This window comes from Elephantulus edwardii, unplaced genomic scaffold, assembly GCF_000299155.1.
Source record: "Elephantulus edwardii isolate Elephantulus edwardi_28Jun2011 unplaced genomic scaffold, EleEdw1.0 scaffold00178, whole genome shotgun sequence".
NCBI lineage: Eukaryota > Metazoa > Chordata > Mammalia > Macroscelidea > Macroscelididae > Elephantulus > Elephantulus edwardii.
Window position 1 is genome coordinate 4,830,817 of NW_006399928.1, and position 6,757 is coordinate 4,837,573.

Below are 6,757 nucleotides of genomic sequence, written 5' to 3' on the forward strand. Positions count from 1 at the left end.
TTGTGCTATTGTTGGGTTTGTTTTGGTTTGGTTTTAGTTTGTTCTGATTCTCCTTCATTTTGTATTCCTCTCAGTTTTGGTTTTCACATTTTCTTTTACCATCCAATGTTGGGATGGAGGGGACAGGTATTGGTACTTTCTGTTGGTTTTGTCGTGTTTCCCTTTTTCTTTGTCCCATCTGACAACAGACAGCAGTAGTACCAACCAAATATACACTTCCTATACTTTGCCCATCCCACAAGACTAAAATCAGCCTCCTAGTTGACCTGATCGACAAAACTATAATTAACTCAATCCCAGCCTGCCCTCAACGGCTCAACACAACGAGACAACAAAGAACTACACACACCACCATCTACTACACCCACCAAAAGACAGGAAGTGAAATATTAAGAACTACCAAATTAGCAAATGATGCAACATATTCAGATGGCTCAGATTTTCAAAAGAAAATAATACAAAGACAGCAATACTGTAATATCTTAAAGTCAGGAGATAACCTTAAGCCATTAAAAAAATTCCCAAAAAACCTCCACAAAACCAAACACACAAACCCAGGGCAATCTGGAACCAAAAAAAGTAGCCAAAATACAGAAACAGAACATCCTTTTTTTTTTTTTTTTTTTTTTACAGAACATCTTTCAGAGAAAGAAATTTTATTAGGGCTTTGTGATAAAGAATTAAAAAGAATCCGTGTCTCCTTCAGATTAATAAAAGTTCTAAAAAAAAAAATCACTGAGCAGTCCCCCTTTCTCTGTCGCCCTGCCCCCGATCAGTGGCCATGGACCCAACGGGTCCGGCCTTCCCCGGCCCAGCTCAACACCTGATTTCGGCGAGGTGACCACTCTGGCTTCAAGAGTGAGTATACTAGTCTGGTGAGGAGGCCGAAACAGCCTACCCAGGCTTCTCTCACTTTCTCTAAGACCTCATGTCAGAGACAATGGACCAGGCAGCCGGGGGACCTCGAGATCCACAGCCAGGAGACAATGGTGACGGTGCCATGGAGCCAGGCACCTGCCAGGAGCTTCTGCACCGGCTTCGGGAGCTGGAGGCAGAGAACTCGGCACTTGCTCAGGCCAACGAAAACCAGCGGGAGACCTATGAGTGCTGTTTGGATGAGGTTGCCAACCACATGGTGCAGGCACTACTAAACCAGAAGGACCTGCGGGAGGAGTGCATCAAGCTGAAGAAGAGGGTGTTTGACCTGGAGTGACAGAACCAGATGTTGAGCTCCCTGTTTCAGCAGAAGCTCCATCTCACAGCAGGCTCCCTGCCTCAGATTCCACTATCCCCACTCCAGATGCCATCCGAGCCACCAGCCTCCCCCTCCCCGAGCTCCACTGAAGGACTGGCCACCTCCCTGCCTGTGGTATGCTGTGCTGGGCAGAGAGAGGTTTGTTGGGAACAGCAACTACGGCCAGGAGACTCGGGACCCCCAGCCACCCCACCCCCAGCACTGGATGCCCTTTCCCCATTCCTTCGGAAGAAAGCCCAGATCCTGGAGGTGCTGAGGGCCCTGGAAGAGACTGATCCCTTGCTTCTGTGTTCACCTACACCCCACTGGCAGCCTCCAGGAGAGGGGCCTGGCACTCCAGAACCTATCAACAGCGAGCTGTGTGGCCCATCCCGGCCTGAACCCTCTTCCTGGGCCCCCTATCTCTTACTGGGCCCCAATAGCCTGGGAGGCCTGCTGCACTGGGAGCGCCTCCTCAGGGCATCAAGAGAGGAAGAGGGTACTGGTCGGCCCTGGGGACCCAGGGGACCCACACAGGCCCAGGGCACCAGCTCTGCCCCACATTGTGCCCCAGGCAGCAGCCCCTCCTCCTCTTCTGATGAAGCAGGTGACCCGAATGAGGCCCCCAGCCCCGACACCCTGCTAGGGTCTCTAGCCTGCAAACAGCTGAACCTAGGCCAGCTCCTTGAGGACACAGAGTCTTATCTACAGGCCTTCCTGGCAGGAGCTGCAGGCCCATTCAACGGAGACCACCCAGGTCCTGGACAGTCATCCCCCCCAGACCAGGGGCCCTCGCAGCTGCCCAAATCCAAGGGCCTCCCTAAACCAGCTTGGGAAGGGGGTACCCCAGAGGCCCATAGACCAGGCTTTGGTGCTACCTCAGAGAGCCAGGGACCCCTCCCCTTCCTCAGCATGTTCATGGGTGCAGGGGATGCCCCCCTGGGCTCACGGCCTAGCTACCCCAACTCCTCATCTCAGGTGAAAAACAAGCTCCAAATTGGGACCCCTTCTGCCCTCTCCAGCCAGAGGTCTCAAGTTCCTAAAGTTGCCTCCAGCTTCTGAAAAGATCCCCAGCCCACGGGGCCCCTAGCTCAGCCCTTAGCTCCCCTGGAACTCCCGAATCCCCTGTCGAAATGGTGGCTCAGATGGGAGCCCCTCCCCACTGCTGGCCCGCCAGGGACTTGGGGGAGGAGAACTGTCCCCTGAGGGGGCACAGGGCTTGCCCACCAGCCCTTCACCCTGCTCCTCAACATCAGAGTAGGCCCAACTCAGACCCCCACAGCCAGCCTTGTCCACCACGCTGTCCCCAGGGCCAGTGGTGTCTCCCTGCTACGAGAACATCCTGGACCTTTCCAGGGGCTCTTTTAGGGGTCCTTCCCCAGAAGGCCCTCCATCCCCTTTGCAGGTTCCCACCTACCCACAACTGACTTTGGAAGTGCCACGAACTGTGGAGGTGCTCAGAAGCCCTGGCCTCCCCTCTAGCCCTTGCCTCCCTGAATCCTACCCCTATGGGAGCCCCCAGGAGAAGAATTTCGACACGGCAGGCTCGGAGTCCCCACATCCTGGCCGAAAGACCCCAGGAAACTCCTCTAAGAAATCCAGCCAGGGGGCAGGACGTCAACCTGGGGATCCTAGCTACAAACCCCTGCGCGACAGACTGGCAGCCCTGGGGAAACTGAAGACAGGCTCTGAAGAACTTCTGTGCACAGAGAAGAATGGAGTGCCAGCCAGGCCTGGCACCAAGAAGACTTGGGGACCAGGGAGGTTTGGGGAGAGCATTGGAGATGTAGCTCCCAGCCCCAGGCCCCCTGAGCAGCCAGAAACTAAGGGGGCATTTCGGGGGGCAGTGGCCTTAGGCACAAGTAGCCTGAAGCAGCAGGAACCTGGGTTGCCGGGGGATCCCAGTACTAGTCTACTCCTCCCACTCCATGGGGGCACGAGTAGACCTAGAGCCTATCTCACCAAGGAGCTGCCTCACCAAAGTGGAGCTGGCCAAGAGCCGGCTGGCAGGGGCCCTGTGTCCCCAGGTGCCCCGGGTCCCTGCCAAAGTGCCAATCTCAGCACCCAGCCTGGGCAAACCCAGTAAGAGTCCACATGGAAGTCCCACAAAGCTACCTTCCAAGTCACCAACCAAGGTGGTGCCCCAACCCGGAGCACACAAGGAGCCCCTCAAGCCTGACAAGGGGAAAAGCCCGCCTTGGGCAGATTGCGGTAGCACTGTAGCCCAACCCACACCCTCAGCAACTGGCCCCACAGACCCAAGCCAGGTCCCTGAGGGGCGGGCCCCCCCACTCTGCCATCGAGGAGAAGGTGATGAAGGGCATTGAGGAGAATGTGTTTCAGCTCCAGGGCCAAGAGCGGGCCCCAGGCACTGAGGCCAAGCACCGCAACACCAGCAGCATCGCCAGCTGGTTCGGCCTTAAGAAGAGCAAGCTTCCTGCACTGAACCATCGCACAGAGGCCACCAAGAGCAAGGATGGGGCCAGCGGGGGCTCTCCACTCCGGAAAGAGGTCAAGATGGAAGCCCGGAAGCTGGAGGCCGAGAGCCTCAACATTTCCAAACCATGGCAAAGGCTGAAGACCTGCCCTGAGCCCTGGAGGAGGAGAAGGCCTACCTGAGCAGCAGAGCTCGGCCCCGGCCCGGAGGACCAGCCCCAGGGCCACAGGTGCAGGGCCAGCTGGCTGGCATGTACCAGGGCGCAGACACCTTCATGCAGCAGCTACTCAACAGGGTGGATGGCAAGGAGCTGCCACCCAAAAGTTGAAGGGAGCCTAAACTGGAGTATGAGGATTTCCAGCCAGTGTCCTCTGATCCTAAGAACCCCTGGCCTGCTTCCGGGCCCCGAAATGGCCTGGTGGGTGCTCTTCAGGGCTGTAGAAAACCTTCTGGGAAGTCAAGCACGGAGCCAGGAGGACAAGACATTCCCTCAGAGGACAGCCTGGCCGAGCCAGTGCCCACCTCTCACTTCACAGCCTGTGGCTCCTTGATGTGAACCCTGGACAGTGGCATTGGGACCTTCCCTTCTCCAGACCACGGCAGCATTGGGACCCCCAGCAAGAATCTGCCTAAGACCAAGCCATTACGGCTAGAGCCCCCACCTGGAGCACCCCCAGCTCGGACCCCGCCCCTTACCAAAGTCCCCCACCGTGCCCACACGCTGGAATGGGAAGTGCCAGGAGTAGAGGAGCTGCTGGTGAGCGGGCGGCACCCCAGCATGCCCGCCTTCCCCGCACTGCTCACCTCGACCCGGGCCACAGGGGTCATAAGACCTGCCCTGATGACCCCTGTGAGGGCGCAGGCCCTCCCCCTCCTGTACAGCTGGCCAAGAACTGGACCTTCCCCAATGCGAGGGCAGCTGGAAACTCCTGTGACCCCTTCCTCTGCCCACCTCGACAACTGGAGGGACTGCCCAGGACCCCCATGGCCTTGCGCGTGGACCGGAAGCCAAGCCTGGAACCCAGCCACCCACCCCCGACACCCCCAGGCCCAACATTTGGGGGTAGTCACACCCCTAGCACGTCGGACATGGGTGAGGATGGCCAAGTGGCCAGTGGAGGTGCCCCAGGACTGGAGACCTCAGAGTTCCTCAGTGACTCGCTCTATGACTCACTCTCCTCCTGTGGGAGTCAGGGCTGAGGCCTGTGCCACACAACAACTCCTCCCTGGAGCTGGGGCCACAGACTGGACTGACTACAGGCTGTTTTTCGTGGTCAGTGGGGCCCCTCCCTGAAGGGACCAAGGAGGCAGGTGGATAAGGAGGTGAAGGAAGTCCCTGGCATACCCCGCTGCTCATCGCTGCTGTGGACAAAATGACCACTCTCAGCTCAGGGAGAGACCTCATCCTTGGCCCCTTCTCTCACCCCAGAGTAAGGCTCTTCAGAGAGGTTGGGGGCCCACAGCTGCTGCGCCCCTTCCCCCTGGCTTCCACTCTAGGCTGAGCCATCTAGTGGTGCTGGGCTTCTTGCCCGCCGGCTGTGCCATCTTTGCCCAACCCGGCTGCACCCCCACCCAAAGCCCCCACGGGCCAGACCAAGGCCCCAGTGCCGGTGGAGTTTGCGGTGAGGGGACCAGTTGCCTTCTCTCTCTGTCTGCACTGATCCTCCCTGCTGTCTGGATGGTGCTGCCCTCCCCTGCCCCATGTCTTTGGGGTTCATTTGTCTGTCTTTTTTGTTTTGTTTATATATATATAATCATTAGAAAGACAAAAAGTAAAATTAAAGAAATTCAACAGACTTACTAACTAGGCAAACAAATCCTTCTATACTAATCTTTTAGACATCCAACCGGAAAAAAAGAACATAAAGAAAGCATAATAATAATAATAGGGACAAGGAAGCTCTGGTAGCCTAGTGGCAAGAAGCTGCACTGCAATCACAGAGGTACACAGTCCGAATCCACCTGATGTTCTGCTAGAGAAGGAGGGACAATCTCGTCCTGTACCAGTCAGATCCAATTTGACAATACACACACAAAAAATAATAATTTTTTAAAAAAAAAAGAATAATAGAGATAGAGGGGGAACCAAGATAGTGAGTGGCAGCAGCAGAAACAGCAAACTGCATAGAAAAGGGCTACCACGGCCCTCTACAGTCCTGTGTTTATTGATAATTGAACAATTAAACAGTTAATTACTGGTCTTCAATATGGACTGAGACTCAACATCAAGAGATCAAAGATTCCCAAAGAAGAATAGGTGAGGCCTGTGGTTCCCAGCCCCCCACTGCCAACCCCACGCTGCCACCGCAGCTCCATGAGGCTCCCACGGCTAGACCCCAGGGAAACCCTCACCTGGGATGGACAGCAGGCACTGGGCCCTGAAGCTGGTGTGGTGGAGCTTCCACACTGCCTCAGAACAGACTTGTTCTGGGAAGATTTCTCAAAACCAAGATGGCAGCAATAGGAGATGCGGCAGGCCACAGTGAAGCAGGCAATGCAATTTAAATGTGCCCAAACTGACCATCACTGTGGACTGGAGCTCAAAATCAGGACAGAGATTCTTGGGGGAACATGGATGGATCGAGCTTCTTCCCTCTGCCTGCCGCCGAGCCCACGCTACCGTGCTGGGGCCCATGGGTCCCTTAGCCTAGACCAGGCAGCGAGCGCTGAGCCCCACGGCAGGTGTGGCAGAGTTTGTGTACAGCCGGTGAGCCACAGGCCCCCAGTGCAGGAGCAGGAGGCAGTGGTGATGGTGGTGGCGATGGCAGCAGCAGCAGCAGCAGTGCCATGGAGCCACGGGAGGTGAAGATCTTGATAAGGGAAAGCATCTCACTGTCAGTAAAGATTTCCCTGGACTAGCCAGAAAAGATCATCAACACAATGGATCCATAAGGGTCAGTGTGAGTTGTCTACAACTCGATGATACTTAACAATAACAACATATCCGATATGGCAGATATCCTCAATATACCACATCTTTTGATCTTTTGACTACTGCTGCCAAGAACTGTTTAGACCTAGGGAGGATCTGTTCACCACTCTCAAATCCCCTTCTCCATTTATAAAGGGGGAAGGCAGCTCTGCCT

The 6,757-nt window shown here is 55.8% G+C and overlaps 1 pseudogene; it reads left to right on the top strand.

Moving 5' to 3' along the window:
- Positions 1-928: 928 nt before the first annotated feature.
- Positions 929-4,871, top strand: LOC102849405 (annotated as a pseudogene).
- Positions 4,872-6,757: the final 1,886 nt, after the last annotated feature.